Source organism: Chrysemys picta, chromosome 11 (genome assembly GCF_011386835.1).
Source record: "Chrysemys picta bellii isolate R12L10 chromosome 11, ASM1138683v2, whole genome shotgun sequence".
Taxonomy (NCBI): Eukaryota; Metazoa; Chordata; order Testudines; family Emydidae; genus Chrysemys; species Chrysemys picta.
Window position 1 is genome coordinate 26,163,772 of NC_088801.1, and position 24,154 is coordinate 26,187,925.

Genomic DNA, 24,154 nt, shown 5'->3' on the forward strand with positions numbered 1-24,154 from the left:
AAAAAAGAAAAAATTTGGGGCTCCTGTCTTTTATTTTTCTTTGTTTTTCAGCAATGGGGAGTATTAGAGGATCACTAAAGAGTTACAGAAGATGTAAAGAAATACAGCTGTTCAAGGATATCTTAGGGCAAGTCTACACTACAATGTTAAATTGATGTAAGGCAGCTTATGATGACTTAACTATGTAAATGTACATATATAGATTCATATAGATTCTAGGACTGGAAGGGACCTCGAGAGGTCATCGAGTCCAGTCCCCTGCCCGCATGGCAGGACCAAATACCGTCTAGACCATCCCTGATAGACATTTATCTAACCTATTCTTAAATATCTCCAGAGATGGAGATTCCACAACCTCCCTAGGCAATTTATTCCAGTGTTTAACCACCCTGACAATTAGGAACTTTTTCCTAATGTCCAACCTAGACCTCCCTTGCTGCAGTTTAAACCCATTGCTTCTGGTTCTATCCTTAGAGGCTAAGGTGAACAAGTTTTCTCCCTCCTCCTTATGACATCCTTTTAAATACCTGAAAACTGCTATCATGTCCCCTCTCAGTCTTCTCTTTTCCAAACTAAACAAACCCAATTCTTTCAGCCTTCCTTCATAGGTCATGTTCTCAAGACCTTTAATCATTCTTGTTGCTCTTCTCTGGACCCTTTCCAATTTCTCCACATCTTTTTTAAAATGCGGTGCCCAGAACTGGACACAATACTCCAGCTGAGGCCTAACCAGAGCAGAGTAGAGCGGAAGAATGACTTCTCGTGTCTTGCTCACAACACACCTGTTAATACATCCCAGAATCATGTTTGCTTTTTTTGCAACAGCATCACACTGTTGACTCATATTTAGCTTGTGGTCCACTATAACCCCTAGATCCCTTTCTGCCGTACTCCTTCCTAGACAGTCTCTTCCCATTCTGTATGTGTGAAACTGATTTTTCCTTCCTAAGTGGAGCACTTTGCATTTGTCTTTGTTAAACTTCATCCTGTTTACCTCAGCCCATTTCTCCAATTTGTCCAGATCATTTTGAATTATGACCCTGTCCTCCAAAGCAGTTGCAATCCCTCCCAGTTTGGTATCATCCGCAAACTTAATAAGCGTACTTTCTATGCCAATATCTAAGTCGTTGATGAAGATATTGAACAGCACCGGTCCCAAAACAGACCCCTGCGGTACCCCACTCGTTATGCCTTTCCAGCAGGATTGGGAACCATTAATAACAACTCTCTGAGTACGGTTATCCAGCCAGTTATGCACCCACCTTATAGTAGCCCCATTTAAATTGCATTTGCCTAGTTTATCGATAAGAATATCATGCGAGACCGTATCAAATGGCTTACTAAAGTCTAGGTATACCACATCCACAGCTTCACCCTTATCCACAAGGCTCGTTATCCTATCAAAGAAAGCTATCAGATTGGTTTGACATGATTTGTTCTTCACAAATCCATGCTGGCTGTTCCCTATCACCTTACCACCTTCCAAGTGTTTGCAGATGATTTCCTTAATTACTTGCTCCATTATCTTCCCTGGCACAGAAGTTAAACTAACTGGTCTGTAGTTTCCTGGGTTGTTTTTATTTCCCTTTTTATAGATGGGCACTATATTTGCCCTTTTCCAGTCTTCTGGAATCTCTCCCGTCTCCCATGATTTTCCAAAGATAATAGCTAGAGGCTCAGATACCTCCTCTATTAGCTCCTTGAGTATTCTAGGATGCATTTCATCAGGCCCTGGTGACTTGCAGGCATCTAACTTTTCTAAGTGATTTTTAACTTGTTCTTTTTGTATTTTATCTGCTAAACCTACCCCCTTCCCATTAGCATTCACTATGTTAGGCATTCCTTCAGACTTCTCGGTGAAGACTGAAACAAAGAAGTCATTAAGCATCTCCGCCATTTCCAAGTTTCCTGTTACTGTTTCTCCCTCTTCACTAAGCAGTGGGCCTACCCTGTCTTTGGTCTTTCTCTTGCTTCTAATGTATTGATAAAAAGTCTTCTTGTTTCCCTTTATTCCCGTAGCTAGTTTGAGCTCATTTTGTGCCTTTGCCTTTCTAATCTTGCCCCTGCATTCCTGTGTTGTTTGCCTATATTCATCCTTTGTAATCTGTCCCAGTTTCCATTTTTTATATGACTCCTTTTTATTTTTTAGATCATGCAAGATCTCGTGGTTAAGCCAAGGTGGTCTTTTGCCACATTATCTATCTTTCCTAACCAGCGGAATAGCTTGCTTTTGGGCTCTTAATAGTGTCCCTTTGAAAAACTGCCAACTCTCCTCAGTTGTTTTTCCCCTCAGTCTTGATTCCCATGGGACCTTACCTATCAGCTCTCTGAGCTTACCAAAATCTGCCTTCCTGAAATCCATTGTCTCTATTTTGCTGTTCTCCCTTCTACCCTTCCTTAGAATTGCAAACTCTATGATTTCATGATCACTTTCACCCAGGCTGCCTTCTACTTTCAAATTCTCAACGATACTATATTGTTCCTCCCACTGCTGTAACTCGCCTGCTATGCCGACCTAATAAATCCACTCTGACGAGAGGCGTAAGGCTTAGTCAATGTAGTTCATGTGGAGCTCTGTGCAGCAGGGAGCTGAGAGCTCAGGTGGCAGCCGGGCTCCAGCTGGGAGCTCCATGCAGTGGGTGGGGGGGAGGGAGGGAGCTGAGAGCCTGGAAAGCAGTCAGGCTCAGCACTGAGCTGAGAGGCCAGCTCTCAGCCCCGCACTCTGCCCTTCTTAAGTCAGTGCAAGCACTCCTGGTGAGGATATGCACCATACACAGAAGGAGGGTGGTGTGGACATGAAAACTGCAGTAATTCGTGTGGTGGTTGTAAGGTGACCTAATTTAGGTCGACTTAGTTGTGTAGTGTAGACAGGGCCTTAGGCGCTGGTTCATCAAGACACTTAAGCATGTAAGTAGCCCCACTGAAATCAACAGGATCACTCGGGGTCTTAATTACCTTGCTGAATCAAAGCCTTGGAGATCTCTCTCCTATGGGAGAGTTCTGCTTTCATGGAAGGAAAGAAACCCGAATGTCAACAGATTGTAAGAAAGGAAGGATGGCCCAGTGGTTCGGTCTCTCACCTGGGACTTGGGAGTTGTGGCTTTAGTTCCCTGCTCCGCCAGACTTCCTGTGTGACCTTGGGCAAGTCACTCAGTCTCTCTGCTTCAGTTCCCCAACTGTAAAATGAAGATAATAGCACTTCCATGCTTCAAAGGGCTGTTGTGAAGATAGATAAGTTGAAAGACAATGAGATACTACAGTAATGGAGGGCTACATAAGTATCTAAAACAGATAGAATTGTGGCAAGATTTGTAATGAGGAACCATTTCAAACATAACCATTGTAAGTCTTGGTTTTAGTAGGTACCCGTGTGTCTAATCCATTCCAGGTAAATCAGTGTCACCAATGTAAAACGTTCAAGAATCACAAATCCATTCCCCACAAACAGACATGACATTGGTTTAAAAATAAAGATTTTTTTTTGGGGGGGGGGGGAGGAGGGGAGAGGAATTGTGGGTGCTTTTTATTTGCCTCCTGGCTTCACTTTGGGTCATCACATTTTCAAACTTTTCTCTGTAAATACAAGGGCTAGAAACTTAATTCAAACAACCAACCAAACAAAAAAACCCCTAAGTTTCTCACCTAATCAGATTTGTGCAGAAGATCAGGCTTTAAGAAAAACCCAAATATTGCAAGGCTTATCGTAGAATCACAAGAATTGGGAACAGTGAAAAATCCATTAACAGTGGATTGTTTGAATCCACATACTGAAAGATTCCTTTATTTATTTATTTATTTATTTATTTATTTATTTTATTTTTTAAATCACAATCCAAATCAGTTGTTGTTAAACCAAGCTTAATTTAATGCTAAACATGCAGCGTTATTACAAAGTGCTATTGAATTGAATACTGAAACAGGACACATTTTTAAAGATAATGTAATTTGTATCTATGTGAACAAAGAAGTGTATGAAATGTCAGGCATGAGGGTGTAAACTAATCACTGTAGGATCCAGGAAGGACTGTTTATCCCCTTGTATATTGCATTTATGAACTGGCTGTGTGCATTTTTATTTTAACCTTCCTCGAATGTACCGAGTATTGGCTGTTATAGTAGGCAGTATATCTGATTGATTGAAAGGATCAATAGTCAGACTTTGCATGGCAAATCAGACATACTTATACTGAAAAAGAAAATCCATATGGTAGGCCTATTTATATGAACAAAATAGCTAACAAATGATTGTTCTCCTTATGTTTCCTTTCATCCTCTATTATAAAGAAGGATGGTAACATTCCTAGACGTTACGCTTAAAAGGAGTACCCTAACATTACTCCTTTTTGAAATTTTAACTCCTTTAATCGCCTCAACTAGTGAACAAATATATTCATTCTTATTCAGTGGACCCTCTTTTTATATATTCACAATCATATCTGCTTATTTTTCTGAATGGTGACTTGCTAGAAATTAGATCTTCCCCTAGAACAAGTGATGGCGTTTTGGTTTTGATCAACTTTTATTTTCATGCAGACTAAGGGATTTAAATTCTGTTTTAACTGCAAAACTGAACTCAGACTTAATTATACAGAGCCTAATTTTTATTTACACCAAGACCCCTTTACATTGCTCTGACTGAACTTAAATGGGGTGTAAATAAGTCCCCCTTTAGCTGGCGGGGGAATGGGAGACCTTAGTGAAAATGAGAATAGGACCCAGTGTCACTACTGGTTGCTCCAAAATATGCTGAAGTGCAACAGTTTTTCAGTTTTCCATAATACAATGTTATTTCTTGTAAAGTTTGAAAGCTGGGAGAAGTAGATGATTCTTGGGTACAGTAGACCTTGCCTACTCTGTCTTGAGCCTCACTAGCTTTGGACAGCATCTTTGTGTCAGTATGGTCTCCCCATCTTCAGATGGCCTCAACCTGCATTGCCTGGAACAAAAATTTCATTTGGTTTCCCAAATCAGATTCTGGTGTTGGCTATGCAGGGTGTATGTTGTCCATATTGTGTAAAATCAGAATGAATGTGCAAGTTTAGTTGTGTTGTGATAACAGGGTAAATCTGTAGGCCCGAATTTTGAGCTCAACTGTAAAAAGTAAGTGAAAGTTCATAAGATGTCACAATAAACTATAACAACTAATGTTGATGGGAAAAGATGCAGAAGCAAGATGGACAGACTGAATTAGTCCAAACAAAAAGACCTCTTAATAAAATTCAAAGACTGTGTTAAGACCATGCATGGTCAACAAGAATCCTCACCATATTTTTTTTCTTTCCTTTCTCTCTCCTTTTGCCTTCTGTTTAATAAGAGTCTGGCTTAGCCAGCTAAGACTCCATGATTTGCAACACTGCTGTGAACCTATGAGCAGAGAGGCAGCTAAAAGCAATGTCTTAAGCAGCTGATACTGTATAAGTTTGCCTGATCTGAGGCCATGTCTACACTTACCGGGGATCGACATTGCTGCGATTGATGCAGCGGGGGTCGATTTAGTGGGTCTAGTGAAGACCCACTAAATTGACTGTAGAGAGCTCTCTGGTCAACTCTGGTACTCAACCGGAACAAGAGGAGTAAGGTAAATCAATGGGAGACCATCTCCAGTCAACGTAGCGCAGTGAAGACACCGCTGTAAGTTGACCAAAGCTATGTCGGCTCCAGCTACATTATTCACAGGAGCTGGATTGGCGTAATTTAGATCAATTTACTGGCAGTGTAGACAAGGCCTGAGTGTCTGATAAGATGATGTGCTGTGCTTGTGGCCCCCTCCCCAGCAGTGAGGTTGCAAGTGAAAGTCAATACTAGAGACAGAAGCTGTGTTTTCTGTTTGCTGTTCTTTTATCTCCCCTTTTGTGTGTTTGTCTTGTTTTGTTGTCTTAGGAAACAGGATCAGACTTTAACAATAACAACAGCTCCAGGCCATCTCAACGGACTTCTTTTCCCCAAAATGTACAGCTATTACCATATTTAATATCATCTAAAAGACTGTCAAGCAAGGTTTTTTTTTTTTTTGTCTTAAGAATTCTCTAGCTAAAGGGAACAAGGGATGTTAAAAAGAGAGCCTTATTTATTGCTTTCTATTTCAAATGCTTGATTGTTTTTCTTTTCTGTATCTTTATTAAAAGGTTAAAAAGATGTTTAATGATGTATTTGCCATGGTACCAAGCAGGATGAGGTCTTTGTATCCCAGACTTTGAAACTTGTTTAAAATTGTTTAATGTTGGACCATGACTATGTTCTCTTAACACCTTTAACTCTTTGGGCTCATATATTCCATCTAAATTAATACAACAGTTGCCAGTTTTATAAGCACTTCTCATTTTCAAGTTGGACCCATGTAAAGTTAACCAATTCTATGTTCTTATTGAAGTAAGAATTTAGCTGCTTTCATTATCGGCCCAGATGCAGCTAAGTGAATGTGTTAGAGGATTGCTGTGCTCCTGACAGATCTTTACTTGGTGGTTTTAGAAAGTTCACGCTTTATTTTTATGATTAAACATGAACTTTGCAGCCAAGAATTCTTCTCTTTAAATAGTTCTTCATATAGTTCTGAGACACAAACACTTCACCCAGGGAGCTGCCTATTTGGCTCTTATGAATATATAAGAAACTGAATATCAATTTTTGGACTAGACTAAAGGCTTACATTTTGCATTACATCTCCACCTGTAATTCTCATTGAAATCCATGCACACTTTGAATTCAGAACCAAGCCCATGTATAACATTTAGTACCTAAACCCATGTCTTTTTTTCGTGTCCCTTATGACTTAATCCCTCAAGTGGCATTAATACAGCAGGTTAATATGAGATTCTCATAAAGTGGGGATGAGTGAACCAGGTATAGGACTGAAAACCAGAACTATCCTAGGTTCTAGTCCTGGCTGTCTGACTTGCTGTGACCTTGGCCAAGTGACTTGACCTAGTCTGTTTCCCTATATGTAAAATCATCACCATTCATCTACTTTGTCCAATGCCAATATTGGATAAGAGTGACTTCTGACTGTTTCTTGGTTTAGGTAAGTACCTAGATCACCAGCCATCTTAGACGTAGGCCCATTTTACAAATGGGGAACTGAGGCACAGAGAGGCTAATTGACTTGCCCACGGTCATACAGGAAGTCTGTGGTAGAATAGGGTCTTGAACCCAAATCTCCTATCTCCTCGGCTAGTGCCCCACCACTGGACCATTCTTCCTCTCCCGGTTGTAAAATGGTGCTAATTATATTTACTTACCTGAAGGTGTTGTGAAAATTAATTACCGGTAGTTAATATTTGTACATCACTTTGAGCTGCAAAGTGCTCTCAGTTAAGCGTTTGATAAATTGGGCCTATGTTTTGTTTGGTGAATGTACCTGACCTGGAACACAAGAAAATTGAAGTCAGTTACTTTGTAGAGTTGGTATGGACATCTCCTGAGCTAACGGCAATCCCTCATTAACTGTGCGAACGCTTTACTGAAGATGAGATTCTTTCTGAGTCAATATTTGTTTTTTCTCTGTACACCTTTACTCCGATATAACGCTGTCCTCGGGAGCCTTAAAATCTTACCGTGTTATAGGTGAAACCGTGTTATATCAAACTTGCTTTGATCCGCTGGAGTGCCAGCCCTGCCCCCTCGGAGCACTGCTTTACTGCGTTATATCTGAATTCGTGTTCTATCGGGTCGCGTTATATTGGGGTAGAGGTGTAATGCTTTTGTGTAGCATTCTGGAGGTGCCATCCATGGCGTGACACAGTTGCTATTCTAAATGCTATATTTCTGGGGTTTATCTATAGTTCAGTCATACAAAATTTGCTGAGTACTGAAATTTATCATTCAAGATTTGGCTCAGGAGTGATGCATATAATTTTCCCCTATAAATCTGTATGATTTTATTTGCACCAAGGAAGCTTTAAATATATTGCATAAAGTTTAGCAGTTTAAAATTGGGTTACACTCAGAAAAGTGATGGTAAAAATGACTCATCTTATTCAGAGGATTGTCTCTATATATTCATTATCATGTCTGCTTATTTTCCTGAATAAAGTAGATTTTTACTACATTTTGCACGTCAGCACTTAATAGCCAATACAGATAAGGGTGAATGATCTAGATTCTATTTTGGGTCTTACATGAACAGAATTGATAACTTAAGGACTTGATGCACAGCATTTTACAGGGCTACTTGTATCAATATCCATTAATTTCAGTGGAATTTGAGTGTGCTCAGAACCTCTCAGAATTGAGGCTCTAAATTACTAGGCTGATACTTAAAAAAAAAGTCTAACTTTAGTCATATGAACAGTCCTATTTAAGTCTGGTGTAATGATGGATGAGTGAGAGAGAGAGTACAGCATAGGTTTGGTTTATACTACAGAGTTAAGTCGAGGTAAGGTAACTTAAGTCGACCTAATTATGTCATACTATAGTCTTGTTCCCACCAATGTAAGTGCCCTACTACAGCCACATCATTACTCTGCCTCCACAAGAGGCGTAGGGCTTATATCGGGGTAGTTAGGTTGATGCCGTGTCCACGTAGACGCTGCGGATTACTTACGTTGGCTGTTGGCTCTCATTCTTGTCAATTTCATGTCTCCAGGCTGGAGCTGTGAAATTGACAAGTAAGCTGGGCAGTCACCCGGGGCTGGGGTTGGGGCTCCAGCTAAAGCCCAGCTGTCCCCCGGGCTCCCAGCTCCCCAGCTCAGAGTTGAGAGCAGGGGGCAGGCCTGCTCCTGGTGGGAAGTGAGGAGCTGAGGGGGCAGGCCTGCTCCCAGTGGGGAGCTGAGAGCCCAGAGGATAGCAGGGAGCCGAGAGCCCAGGGCAGAGCTGGGGTCCTGGTGAGGAGCTGTGTGTGGAGCTGAAAACCTAGACTGCCCCTCGTAAGTCGATGGAAGTGCTCCTGGTGAGGACGAGCACCACCGACAGAAGGAAAGTAGTGTAGACATGACCTAAACTTAAGTGGACTTATGTTGTAGTGTAGATATGCCCTTAGCCTTCAGTTTATAGGGCAGACAGGAAAAAAATTCTATATCTATAAACTGAGCACATTTGATATGGAGTCATTTGGAAGAAACAAAAATGCTGTACTTATTCAATTTTCAGAGTATAATAGCACTTGAGGATGTCTTAGTCAGGACAAATGTTAAAGCAAATCTGCCTAGCTAGTGAGCTAAAGTCTTTTTGAAAGAGCCAAAGAGCAAAGGAGGGATCAATATATTTTTTTAAGCAAAATATCTTTGTTCAGAGTATTATTTCATCTCATGTAATGGTTGAACTGAAGGAGCTTCCTAGATTACTTCTTGAGCTATTTCTCCCCCTCCTACCCCCAATTCTATAGTTTCAGCCTGATCAAAACCTCTCCATCTCCTTAGTTTTAGGATACCATGTACAGATGAAGTGTCACGGGAATGTCTGCACATGAGTTTTGTCTCCACCTAACTTCCCCAGCTTGGTGGGCAATCATGATACAGTAACTCACAGACTCTATCATAGCACGTTGAGAACTGGATTGATGGACTCAATAGTAAAAGAGATCAGCCTTCTGTAAAGTAGAACACATCCTTCCAAATAGGTTTGGCAGATCTTTAGGCTTAGATCTGACAAACTATGTACCGTAGATGGTTGCCATTAACAAGTTGGCACTTGCTAGCTGTGACGAAGTGGGAATGTTCTTAATGTTTTCTCTGAATACTGTGTGGGTGCCTCAGTTTCCCCTATGCATTTCTTAAGTATCTAGATGGTGGGATAAGGGTGTGCGATTGTTGCAGAGCCCTAGAGGGCAGGGGTGTGCAAAGGTCTGCACAGAGAATGGCCGACACCCTGTCTCCTGGCAACTAATGGCCTGGGCCCCTCCTCTGCAAAGGTGCCAACTGAAGGTGTTGGAGAACAAAGAGATCAGGTGATCTCCTGGCCCGGGAAAGAGACAAAGGGAGAGGAGGGGCTGGGGAGTTTGTTTGGAGCAGGCTGGTAAAATGGAGGGGAGCCCAGATGGGGCTCTGGCTTCCCTGGCCCCACAAGATGGACCTGACTGTCGGGGTCCTGTTGTCTGTACCTGCAAGATCTGTCTTGGACTGTGTTCCTGTCGTCTAAATAAACCTTCTGCTTTACTGGCTGGCTAAGAGTCATGGTGAATCGCAGGAAGCCGGGGGTGCAGGGCCTTGACTCCCCCAAACTCTGTGACACTAGCATAGCAGTTAGACTACTATGTTCCACCCCTTTCCCCTGCCCCAACACATACACGGTGCTTAGCATACGACAGACTTGTGAGAACTGTTAAGGAATATTGGCTCTTTAATGCTGTCTACTATATGTGGGTAATACATTCAGATAACATAACAATGGGACCAGATGGTGCATGGAATTGGTAATGGGTCGCAGTGTCTTTAACCTTTAGGTGAATCTAATCCAAAATCAGTAGTTGTTGAATATTCAAATCATGATAATGTCTAGAGGCTTAGAGTCAGGGCCCCGTTATGTCTGGCACTGTACAAAGGTACAGCTGTATGGCCTTATCTGTTGCACATTGTTCAAACCCAGCTCAGGAGACTGAATTATTAATTTTCTCATGGGCTTTTCTTTGGAGCACCCCACAACAGTATCCGAGTGCTTCACAAGCATTAATTTATCTTCACCACACTCCTGATAGGTATTAGCCCCATTTTACAGATGGGGAGAAGAGGCACAGAGATATTAAGGTCTAATTTCCACTAATTTTGGTGACCAATCTGAGATGACTAGAACCTGATTTTTCAAAGCACTTAGAATTATATAGCACTTTCTCTTTTTCCCCTGCACTCCATCTCCTTGCCAGATCTTTCTCCCTTCCCCCTGTCTCCATTTCCCCCCACATACGGGCTGCTAATCCTAGTTTCCTTGTTCAGACATTCCCAGTCTCCTCTCCAGCTCCTTGTCTTATCTCTGTGTCCTCCCCTCCCTACATAACTCTTACTGGCTCCTAGTCCCAGCCTTCCCACTCAACCAGTCTTAGCCTGCCCTTCCTACTGGGGCACCCAGCCTCCTTGCTCATTCAGTCCGAATCTCCCCCTTTCAATTTCCAGTTTCTCTCCACTGCCATCCAGTCTATCACTAGCCTCTTTGTTCCAATTTCTCCTTTCCCTCCCCTCAGTCCAATTTTTGTCCCGTCTTTTCATTTGAATCAGACAGCTTCTGTCTCCATGTTGCCTGGATGTCAACAGTGGGGTCATTGAGAGCCCAGGAGAAATGGGATGCCTGTTGTCAGTTGTAGTGCCAGGCCCCACGCTGGCCTGGAGCAGCTGGAGGCAGCCATTAAGGGAAAGCCTTTCTAAGCTCCAGTAGCCCAAGGCTGGAACATGTGCAGTCTGGTTAGCACAAGGAGCTGCGAGAGGCTCAAGCATGCTTTGTAAGGATAGAATCTTCAGACATTTTAGTGGCTCCAATTTAAGAAATCTCTACTGAGCATGTGCGATGTGCAATCTTTCAAAGGCTTATAACTTGGCCAAATTTGGGAGGATTTTCATGGGGATGGCAAATGGCACATCCCTGACACAAAGGCCATTCCTGCTCCAAAACATGGAGGTGCAACAGCTGTTCAAAGCAAAGGTCTCAATTTTTTGTCTAACATGGGCAAAAAAAATTATTTTTCTTTAGCTTCACTTTAGAAAATGGCTGGAATGTTTTGGCTGAAATAAAAAACAAACACACACAAAACAGCTGAGACAGCCACCAGGCATGCAAAATTTCAGCCAAATGGTTAAATTTTCACAAAATTATAAACAACTGAAAATGGAATCTTATAATAGGAGCCGCCAAGCAATCTTAATAGGTGTGGCTATTATTACCTACAGTGACAGTGCTTGTGCAAAAGAGATTAGAATCTGAAAACTGTTGCTGTGGTCTGAGTCCAGTTCTTAGATGTACACATCCCAACAAGCACTGTTGTTGGCAGTTCATGCAGAAAGACGTAGTGAGCATGGAAGTGGAACTTCTTTCACCCTAGTTGTGTTGCCTTCAAATCAGAGATGAAGCATGTTGCCCTGGAGGGCTCTCCATTTGTTTTGTTTTTTTGCTAGGCTCAGGCCTCATGTTGTTTTACATCAGATAGGCAGGGGAGTGGAAGCTGGGAAAGCTGAGGTGTGTTCCAACTTTGCCACTGACTGGCTGTGTGGCCTTCGGCAAATAATTTAACTTCTGTGGCTCGCTTTGTTCATAATTAAAATGAGGCTAATAATATTTACCCACCTCCCTCACAGGAGCGTTGTGAGGATTAAGCAATCGACTTTGATCATAACCATGTCTATCGTGGCACTGCATGCAGAATTGGAAAGCATTGTGCCCATACAAAGAGGGGGATTCTGCCTCCCAGCTTCCCTCTCTGCCCCCAGCTTAAAGAGAAAAGATGTACTTGAAACAAAAGTGCAAAAACTTACTATATTAAGAACTTAGGAAGAATTCGGAAGCCATTGGCAGTGCATAACAACTTTACTGAACCTACTAAGGTATGGACGATGCTACATGTTATGCACCAGTAGGTACATAATAAATTTACAAACTTTTAGTCTATGCAATCATAGAAATGTAGGACTGGAAGCTCCCCAAGAGGTCATCTTGTCCAGCCCCCATGTTGAGGTAGATCCAAGTAAACCTAGACCATATCTGACAGGTGTTTGTCCAACCTGTTCTGTTGGTGGGAAAGTAGTTTCCTGGAGTGGAGCTATGGAGCTACCAAAGTTCATGTCTCAAGTATAAAATGACTGAGGGTAGTTGTTCAAACACCTACTATGCCTTTCTCTATGTTTTATTCATCTGCATTTATGTGAGGAGCAAGAAACTGAGATAGCCTGAGAGCTGTGGTGTTGATTCCCCAAATTCCCTCTCAAACCTTCTCACTTATTTTCTACTTCCAGGAAATCCTTTTCAACTCTGGAAAGAGACAGTAAAACAGAGATTAGGATTAGAGCACAATCTGCCTGCAGGTGAATGTCATTCATGTTTCATAATAACCTGCCTGAAAAAACCTGTGCAGTTTAAACACCTCTGTTCTATTAAAAGCACGTGGCTGACAGGTGGTTCTGCTGGCACAAGTTAGTATCGCATCCCATCTCCACCCAGGAGACTCTGTCTGTATAGCTGTGCAATTACCACACAAAACATATTTAATCTAATTATTGTTTTGCTGGAATATAAAGCTATCCTGGCAAATGTTGGATGCTTTAGAGCAGAACACATAATTAAGGGCCTGATCCTGTAAACTCTGGCTCAAGTGCAGACCAATTGAAATTTGGCTCGTTAAGAGTTTGGCAGGATTGAGCCATAAGATTTTTATTTTCCCTAAGTGAGTGGATGTGATTTAATACAGGTAGGTTAGCAGAAGTTTGAGTGATGAGCTTTGGCATTAGTTGGTCTGGTATCTTTACTGCTTTTGCATTTAAAAAAAAAAACAATAAAAATCAGCCAATACCAGTGCTTGTTGTTCTGTTAAGCATAAATTAATGTGCTCATCACATTAAGACATAAATACAGACAGTCTTTGCTTCAGTGATCTTCCAATCTAAAAGTTATGGTGGAGGATAATTTAATAAAACTTGCTAATGGAGGTCCTGTATTGTTAAAGGTTCCTTCTGTAGCATCTTCAGTCCCAACATACAGGGTACCTCTGTCTGTGTCCTGCATCATCCAACAATTCCAGTTGTGATACTTTCCTGAGCAAGGAATAATAGTCAAGCTAAATTGTATAGTGCTTAGAGAGAGAGAGAGAGAGAGGCATCTAAGACCAGCATCTTCTATGCATGTTTTAAGTGGTTCCATTATGAGGATCACAGAGCAATGGACTTTATAAGAAGTGATTTTTATTTTGTTATATCCTTTGATATGACAAATAACTTAACTCTTTTATTCTAGGGGATCTTCTAGTTATAAACATAGCGGGTATTGGAATAGATGTAGCTGTGTTTTATTCCTAGTAGCATTTGTTTAACAACTTTTGTGCTTCATATTACCCCCATACATCTAGTGCAATTTCCAAGTGAATCCCACATTTCAGGGGATTTCAAGATTTAAAAAGATTTCAAGACTAAAAAGAATTTGAATTACATATACATTTTGTCTATTATACCAAATACCAAGAATAAGAATGTTTTCAAAACCTTTCCTTAAAGAAAATAAGAGGGTTTAGAACAACAGAGCATTGGAAGTTAAACTGCATAACGTTGAAGGCCAGCCCCTAACAATTTCCCTGTGAAGGAATCCGGTTAGGTGGTTAATAATCACTGTTTAATCAAATGACCAAAAAGATGTGACAAATGAACCAGGCTTTCTACTTCATTAGTTATAGGAAATAAGGGATTCAGTGTGTGGAACAGATGCATAACTGCTTGAGAGAAATTAGGTATAGGGTTGAGAAGGAAATTTGAACTGGCTATGTGCAGAGATGCTATATAACACTTTGTACTCTCGAAGCTCTGAAGTATAGGCTTGAGCCCTAATTTATATTCGTTCAAGTACGCTGTTAATTTAACACAAATTTGAACCTCTTTAGAAACTATTAGTCATTCAAAAATGAAGGGCAATTGTCACTATGCTACTTTGGAAGACTGCAGGGTGAGTTGTTAAAATAAAATGAACTTGCCCACTTTTGTACTCTCTAGGATAAACTGAATTTCAACATTCAGGTTCACACTAGCTTCCCTGCTACCCCTCCTCAAGCACTAGAAATAGCTTGCAACACAGACATAAGGGCACTGACCCTTTAGTTGGAGCCATTTTGTGAGCTCAGAAGGCCAGCCCCACCTCTGTGTGTTGCTGTGGCACCTCTTGACCAACCCCAGAATTTTCTTGTTGGAGAGGGGTGTTGCCATTGGTCAATCTTGGGGGGGGTCTCTAAAGGCAGCTAAGATTGGCTGATGGGACGCCACCCTTAAAAGGCAGTTTAGAAGCAGGCCTTTTCCTGTTCCATCTCTGTTATTGCAAATATCCGCCTTCCTGCAGAGCTCACTGGTTTTGAGCCAATTTAAAGTGTTGCTTCCTGTTTTTTTATCATGCTTTGAGTGATTGCGGGGTTTTTGGTTATCAGATTGTGTGGGTCCTTTTGAACTTCAAAGCAATTGTGCAGGTTATGTTGAATGGTCACAAAATACCCAAGATATGAGCATGGGTGTTGTGGTTTAATTTACTGATATTTTTTTCATAGGATTGCAACAGAAACAATTTGTCTTAGTGTGATGGCTGCCATCTTGGTCAACATACTGGGAATTCAACTCAGGATCTCCAGAGCCAAAAAAACCTCATGAGCTACTACAACTTGAGCTAAAGATCACTGACTAGATCTATAACAGATTCATGTCCTCTGCAGATCAGGCACAGGGGGGACTTGTAACACACATTTGTCTGTGGGTTACATTAGCAGCAGGGATCAGTCCCCTATTAGTGGGGTTAGAATCATTAAGATGTGATGGTTGGTTTCTTGCCCATTGGAGGTTGGGAAATAGGGTAAATGCCCTTTTCTGCATTAGCCCTTCTGTGCTGATGTAAATTAGATTGGCATGAACATCTTAGCCCTTGTGAGGTAAGGCAGTTCACCATGCAGTAGCTTGCATGAGGCCCACAGGCTTGGGATTCAATGGGTCTGTCAGGACCCTGGGGTTAGGTCTTGAACAATTAGTGTGGTCTGGTTTTAAGTACTGAAATGGGGGGCAAGTGGATGGTGGCCTGAGGTCTTTAGATGTTGGTTTAGTTGTCATTTTAAGTTATGAATCAAGTTGTGTCTGCTTAGCCAAAAAGTATCTATCCTCATTGATACCTGCCATTTGTAATTACTCGTTTGCCCCCAATGCTCTGAAACCTGACTCCCAAGGGATATATAGTGGTGTTGCTAGAGACAATTGCAGAGGACAACAGCCAGTTTAGGATTTACATGTCCCAACTGGGTGAAGAGAATCAGCTGGTGAAATCTGTACTGATGTTAACCAGGTGGAAAATGTTCTAAGCTAATGTTTTCAGACTGAATCGCATGCATGCAAGTGTTGCATGTGTGCTAAATCTGCATTTACACATGCTAGGTGGGTTCTGTAGAATTGACTCCCTTTTTTGGTGCAAATGCTGTTTGTTCAAATGCAAGTTCTGTAAACACAAGATTTGTGGGTGCCACCTAGTCACCAAGGTCTGAAATTCTGACCTTTTTTGTCAACTCATGTTTCTGCCCAGAGATAGTCATAGGTAAATGCCCGAGTAGATGTCCCACCGTTTACTGTCCAGCATTGACTCTAGTAACATCCCAGTGATTTGACAAATAAGGGGTTGTTTGGCAGGAAAGTATTGTTTGCAACAGTCCAAACAAAGCCAGATGCAGCAGGCACAGTGGGGTAGCTCAGAAAGAATAAATAGGGGAAGAAGGGAAACTTCTAGCTGGCACACTCTATTTACACTGGCTTCAAAGCCAGAAGTGATTTCATTGATCGACCAGTCTTGCAGGGGCAAGCTTTGAAATAGTAGGGTTGCTGTATTATTTGTACTGAGTTCTCTTACCTCTCATCAGTGCTGAGCTAGGAAGCAAGAGACTGGTATTAAAGTCCCTTTTATGCTTTGCATAGTGTGTTTTAGTCACGATACATAGCACATTTAAATTAAAACTGAGAGACTCAAGTTTTCCATCCAGGTTTGTGTCATTTTTGAGTTGGGCAGAAACAAGTCACTTACATGTTGACATCTTTACAGCAGCTCCCGGTGGAAAGGAAGGCCAGAGGTCTCCATAAAATCTAAACTTCATGTTGCCCTGGACAACTAATTACCTGGCAAGGAATGAATCCAAGAACTGTCCAACCAGTATAAAGCAGCCAAAACTTCATGTGATAGCACCTGCACCAGTGTAAACAGCCTGTCAATTCTTATCCACTCTCCATTTTACTTTGCATTGGGGAGGCCCACCTGGGAACAGCAAAGCAAATAGAAGTAACCTCTATGGAATGACAGCCATAAAGGAGCCATTGGCTGGAAAACGTGAGTAAACCTTCAGCAAAGGAAGCAAGTCATTTTTTAAAAATCCTTGCCAGTTCCCTTTTGCATTTAAGAATAAAGCAGCTTAATAAAATGACTAATACATTTTTGAGTGCTACATATATAATAGTAATAATGGATTGATCGGTCCTGCTGCACTTTTATTTGCCTGTAGCTGTTGTGTTTGAATTCCAAACTATTGCAATGTTGCCCTCCCTTCCAGAGAAGATTTTCATTTTTAGCTGCATTACTGAAATTAATCCTCCCCCCCACTCCTGAAAGTCAATAATAAAACTCCCATTGATTTGAAAGGGGCTAGGATTTCAGCTGTAGACTTCAAAATCACATAAGAACAAAACAGCAACTCTGCAAAATCCTTAGACCAGTAGAAAACACTTGCATGCCTACAGAGTGGGCCAGATTTTTGAATGGAGCTCAGCATGTTGGGTGCAGCTGTCTTTTGAGAACCTGTCTAAAAGTGTCACAATGGGAGCAGCCAGGAGCTGAGCACTTTTGAAAATATCGACTCTTTTTATGTGCCTAAGTAGGAGGACTCCCTTGAGAAATCTGGCCAATTGGGGGTGCTGAACACCTGAAAATTTGGTCACCTCTAGGGAATTCATACATACTTAAGGGAACCTCTGTGTGGTCCACATAAGAGTTAATTTGGAAGAGGCGACTTCTTTCAGAATTACACTAGAAATATTGTTGGTGCCTTTTGGCTAGGGTGACCTGATTTTTTTCAAAGCAAAAGAGCTAGGACAGTATCTCACAGGGGTTTGGGGTCTGTGTGAGTGCATGGTGGAGAGTCAGTAATTGAGAGGTACAGACTAGGGAGGGTTTTGACAGCTTGGAGAGAGAGGCTGGAATCCCTGCTTTCTTCTTGCCTCCTTGTGCAGCTACACATTGTGGCTAGGAATAGCTCTGAAGCAGTCTTCAAAAACTTGGGTGGGGGCAGGGGCTATGTTTAATGTAAAGCTGACCAGGGGGTTTGAATTGCCCTGAATCTGAGAGAGTCACAGCTGGTTAACTTGATTACTGGTGAGAAGAATGGCAGGCTGGCTACAAATGACCAGCCTGGCAAGTGGTGGCATCTGAATTTCATATCCACTTACTCAGCTTGCTGTCAATTTTGTTGGCTTGGCGGTGGTTCCTGCAGGCTGCCAGAGTCTACAGGGGGTTACAATGCCTGGCACATAATTTTTTTTGAGGGGCTCTGAAAACCAGGACACTGACAGTTTTCATTGACATATTGGAGTAAAACTTGGGAAACTGAGTCACAAGTCCATCCAATTTAGGCCTTATCAATTTTTGCCTTTATTTATACAATTTCAGAGAGAATTATTGCCACTTATAGTGTCTGGACATACATTTATGCCAGACAAATAATAACAGAATAGCAGCAGACCCCCCCCCCCACTCCCCACAGCATTCCACACTAATGGTTGCTTTGTCTCGGGGCAGATAAGCAGCCGGCTGTCAGAAATGGAGCTTTCAAAGGGCATATCCACATTCCTGCTGTGATTCAAAAAAAAGACAAGAGTGGCCACTTGACTTAAGAGGATTATGGACGTTTCCGGAGGTCGATCAGAGCGCAGTAATGCAACACCCCATTCACACTGGTGCTATGGTGCTCCAGCGGGGGCACAGCAAACTTTATTCCACTCACTGAGGTGGAGTACCAGCAGCGCTGTAGCCGCGGAGTCAGAGCGCTCTAACGTGCGTTGCCAGTGTGGACGGGGAGTGAGCTAGTGCGTCTGGGGCTCCTTTATTGCGCTGTAACTCGTAAGTGTAGCCATGCCCTTAATATGTGGTTTAACCCCAGTTGTTTTTAAAACTTTCCTCCAGACTCAATTACTGTTGTTTAAGACACAAGACTTCCTCAATAGTAAGTGGAAAGGATGACTTGTGTAATATATTGGTCTTGTCTTAATTACTTTTACATAGATATAAATACATTTTTTGGCTGTGTGAATGTTTAAGTAAGTGCCAGTGTGATTGATTAAATTGCAGAGGGATATTTTGAAAATAGTCATGAACCTGGCTAGATCCATACTGAATGAATTCCAGTATGGGTAGGTTGCATGTTAGAACTGATGTAAACCCACATTAAAGAGGTTATGTAACTGAAAGATGCATTTTAATCTGTACAGTTCACTGCCAGATCTGAGGAAATAAACTCTAAGTGTAGAAATAAGAAAAGAGACCGGGTCTAACTGACAGAATGCTCTCTTAACTAGTTAAATCTGTGTTTGCAACCTTGTTTGTGGTTAACCACTTCTAGATGATGTCATGAGCCTTCTTTTACTGGGACTGTTAAAATGCAATGGAGCAGTAATAAAATTCACAGTTAGATTTAATTTCTCTGTGTTTTGTTTGTTTGTTTTATGACTGTTCCTGGCTTTGAGAGTGGTGGGTTTTTTTTGTTTTGTTGCAGTGAATTTAATCAGCATATTAAATGGTTGTAATCTGTTGTGGCTGAACAATAATAGGAAGAGATACTTAACGGTTTGCTTGTAGTAATCCTACAATATATGCCTGTTTGTCCTGCTACTTCTCTGTTTCAGAGGCTTCTTACTGTAGGTGGAGTGTTAGTAATTTTTCTAATATGGTAAGTCACATATCTGGTCATATGCAAGATATGACATGAAGCCTTGCAGAAATCCTTTTAAACAAATATGTCTGAAAATGGCCACAGCCTATGGGTTGTCTTGGCTACAGCGGTGCATAATAAAACCTGACTTTTTGTTTCTTTGCTATCATGGATGAAGTTTATGGAAAGTACTTAAGTACAACACTGACCTCAACCTTTGCACAGCAGTTAGTTGTTACAATTGAAGATGTTTGCTATTGGCTTATCAGTTAAGTGATGGATGATGTAGAGCTTTTGGGTTATACTGGCTGGGTCCCCTTGTTTGCTACTAGTTACATTTATGGTACAGAGATTGCAGTACATATATTTTCAACTATAAGGGCAAATGTACTACCCAGCACTCAGCCAAAGTAGTCTGATCAGGTAGACAGATGCCTGGGTTACGTTCCCTCAGACCAGGGGTCGGCAACGTTGGCACGCGGCTCGCCAGGGTAAGCACCCTGGCGGGCCGGGCCAGTTTTATTTACCTGGCTGCGGTTCGCCATCCCAGGCCAATGGGGGCAGTGAGAAGCGGCGCGGGCGAGCGATGTGCTGGCCGTGGCTTCTCTAACCCCTGCCTCAGACTCTGCCATGCCTGCAGAGGTTAATTCAGCTCAATGGCTGAAATAACCTCCTTCAGCTTTTACCCAGCCCACACATGTGGGGAGAATGAGACTATCAGTGCAGTAGTGGGTCCTCCATCTTCATCACTCCTCTTGCCAATCTGTGTCCTGGCCCCTCCTCCCCTGCACCTTCCATTCAGGGTTCTTTCCCTGGGTTGGGCTCTGTGCAGGAGTTGCACGTTCCCTATTTGCTACCACATTGCCACTTTCTCTCAGACAGTGACCTGCACTGATTCCACTGCCAACAAACATTTTGCATTGGGACTAATGGCAGTTATCCCGTCATTTCTGTTTTAAAGGTGTCAGCTGGAATCTGGGTTGTTTAATGACATTAAGGGACTGATCCTGCAATGGGTCTGAGCTTCCACAACTATTAGCACCTTAAACCTGTCACTATGGCTTTCATTTGGGCGAAGTTTGGAGACCTCTAAAACAGTGGTTCTCAAAGCCGGTCCGCTTGTTTACCTGCCGCGTCCGCAGGTTCGGCCGATCGCGGCTCCCATTGGCCGCGGTTCGCCGCTCCAGGCCAGTGAGGGCTGCGGGAAGCGGCACGGGCCGAGGGATGTTCTGGCTGCAGCTTCCCACCACCCCCATTGGCCTGGAGCGACGAACTGCGGCCAGTGGGAGCCGCGATCGGCCGAACCTGCGTACGCGGCAGGTACACAAAGTGGCCTGGCCCACCAGGGGCTTTTCCTGAACAAGCAGCAGACTGGCTTTGAGAACCACTGCTCTAGAATACAATTTTCTTTGTGGTCTCTGTTGATAAGTCTCACTTGGATTGCATTTTATTTCTCTAACGCAGGGGTTCCCAAACTGCGGGTCACAGCCCAAAGGTGGGCTGTGACGTAGTCCCTGGTGGTCCACTAGCACAGCTGCATTCTCCAATCAAGCTGGGGTGGAGTTTTTTTGGGGGGGGAGGGCATGTAGCGGCATTGCCGCTTCTCCAAAAAACTGCATCTTTCCTTTCCATTCCCCTACCGCCCCTGGTCCTTCAGCGCAGCTCCAGGGCACATGGCCCCATCCACTTGCCTCGTCTGACAGAGCCTACATAGGGAAAGCTTATGGGTCTGCACTCAAGGGCTGGAGTAAACAGGGGGCTGAAAATTGAAGATGAGATCAGGTTGAGCCTCACTAACATATGTCCCCACCTGGAAAAACTGTGCAAAGAGAAGCAGGCACATCCAGCCCATTAAGAAGGCTCCCGGTCTGTACGTTATTTTGTTTTTGTTTACAATATTTGATACTTTTCTAACTAGTAAAGAGTAGGGTTGAGTCTTTACTTAAACAGCACAGACATTCAGATTTTACACTATAAAAAATTGAAAACACAATATAGTGTTCATAGTTGGACAAACATTTTGTTTTAAAATCAATAGTGTGGGTTTTTTTTAAACAATTTTGTTAGCTCTGTGTTGCTTATTAATCTGTTTTATACAAAGTTGTGTTTTCCCTGTTTGAACAACACATTTTGCTCTCAACATTTTTTTAAAGTGTAGTTTTACTAAAATTGTTTGGTTTCAAAGGTCTTGAAGCATTTTTTGAGTGCATATTGCTAGGGATTTCTATCATTACAATTGTTTACATTAAAATGAAAAGGAAACGTGCATTGCTTATTTACAGTGACATTTATATGTAGGTAATCATTCAAATTAATAGTTTTCCTCAAGAAGTGTAAATAGTGGGCTGCAGTGCCTATTGCAGTTGCACAGGTGGGCCTCGGAGGAAGAGGATCTGGGAACTCCTGCCCTAACATACCATATTTTGTGCCAGAATTGACATGTCAAGGAAGATTTCCAAGTGGAGTTTTGGCATGTGTTGGACATCAGCAGTAGTGACAATAACGGTGTGAAGCTAAGATTGCCTTCTGCAAGGGCAGCTCATCCGAGGGCTAGGGAAAAACATAAACTGAACAATAAAATTACAGGGAAAGCTTCATGTTTACTTTACTCATTTTACTACTGCAGGAAAAAAGTGTAATATACTCACAACGTAAACAGATGTGTTTTACATGTAAATAGAGTTAGTGTCCTTTGAAGAGGTAGCTAAGAGACATGGGAATCCTTTGAGAGGCTCAGGTAATAGCTATAATCCTTGTCAAGTGGTCATTCTCATCTAGCAAAATCCTCTTGGTATAGTTGAACAAACATTCACCAGTAAAGCTTGTTTTTTTTTTTTCTGTACCACTGATGCAGTTGTTAAACAACTTCTTCCAAACCCACTTTGGGACTGAATTCAATCATTAATCTCAATACAATATTGTTGGCTTCTAACAGTATCTGGTTTAGATTGGATGAAATTTATTACATTAACCCTTTGTAGTCATTTAGGGATTTTTCCAGCCACAAAGAGCACCACATGTGGGGTTGTTTTTGTTTTTGTTTTTTTGACAATCTGCTATAGCTGTGGCCTAATTACAGTTCTGCTCTGGACACAGATAAGTTTGCCATCTTTTTGTCCCATGGAAGAAAAAATATTCAGGGGTTTTATGTACCTCCATCCTAGCTACTCTGCAAATTTCAGGACTGGTTGCAGTTTTGGTGGTGATGTACATATATTTAAATCCCCTCTGAAATCTGAGGCTGATGTAATCAGCTTTACAATAAGAATGGTTCAAATAAAGAACTTTGTTGTAACTCTTTCCCAGCCTGGATGCCTGTGCCATGAAAGGGTTAATAATGACTTAGTAGCAGGTTGTGCATGGATGCACTTTCACTTCCTGAATGTTGACAAATCACCCAAATATCTTTCTCTGCTGGACATATTGACCTGTCATTGCAATGATCAGTGGTTCAGAAAACTTCCTGAATTTTTAACCCAAGTTTTAACAGAAGTGGCTTTGGCTGCATATGTGTTTCCTGCAGTGTAATGGCCAATAATGTATCCGATGTGCAAGGGCAGTTCCTGGAGGCTGCAGCTATAATGATATGCTAAACACTTAATAAAAAGCACATAAATCTTTTTCTTCGCCTCAGAAATATGTGCCACAACACCTATTAATGTGGTTTTTCTACGTTTAGATCTCGCCAGTGTGCAACAATTCAAGAAAAAGTAAAGTATAAGATCACATTTCAGAGCATGACTTGGGGGTCTTGAATAATTACTACCATGTCAAAACTACAAATTATTGTTACTTCCATGATCTTTACAGCATTATTTGCATACTTCTGGCTGGTTTCTCTCTCTGTATATGTATGTGCATAAGTAGATATATGTACATACCATCCAAAACATGTTGGGTCTGATTCAAGCTGATGATAAACATAGATGTCCCTCAGAAAACCAAGTTCAATCTTGTAATACACTTCATTTTTTTCAGAGGCCCATATTTTAGCTTAAATTTGCAGTGGAATTCCAAGCATTGGGAGTGATGTTCATAGAGTACAGGCAATATACGGGCCTAAGGAAATCTATCCAAATTTTAATATGGATTAAATTAAACTGCTGGTACAATTAATTTCTATTGCCATCTCTCTTGGCCAGACAATAGCTGGACATAACAATAGCTGGACATAATCATAGTATTTATAACTCTCTATATTGGATTTGGTTCAAGATTGTCTCATGTAGTGCTACAGAAGCCTCAATTGTTTGCAATGTGTGTATTTCAGTAAAAGCATCTGTTGTGCAATTCCAAAGATACGTTGTGCAAAGAAAATGATGCTGTCCTATCAGAGTATGATCTTGGAAATAATTTTAAGATCTAACTGAGCTATAGTGTCTTTGTTAGGACAAAATAATTTGGTTTTGGTTTAATGAAGCTCTAATTGTTCAGAAATGTAAGAATGTGCAATAGAAAAGTCCCAAAGTCCATGCTTTCCATGTGCATGCGTGCACAGCTGTCCAAGGTCCCAGGTGTGTGCAATGCTAAGTGTTTCCTGATAGGTGGCTGACAAGTATGGCTGGACCCCTTTGCAGCCTTAGTACTATTTGTAGTCGAGTATTGTCAAAT

General features: G+C 41.8%; 1 protein-coding gene across 5 annotated transcripts in view; it reads left to right on the forward strand.

Annotated features, from left to right (window-relative positions):
- LYPD6B (LY6/PLAUR domain containing 6B) overlaps positions 1-24,154 on the forward strand; it is a 119,739-nt gene that overhangs the window by 19,120 nt on the left and 76,465 nt on the right. For 2 of the 5 annotated variants that reach the window (XM_065561646.1, XM_065561647.1), the window contains exon 2: positions 16,672-16,953. The exons of 2 other annotated variants lie outside the window; for them this stretch is intronic. The gene's annotated coding sequence lies outside the window, so the exon portion shown is untranslated. The remainder of the gene's footprint in view (positions 1-16,671; positions 16,954-24,154) is intronic. One more of the 5 variants, XM_065561648.1, reaches the window with a different exon arrangement.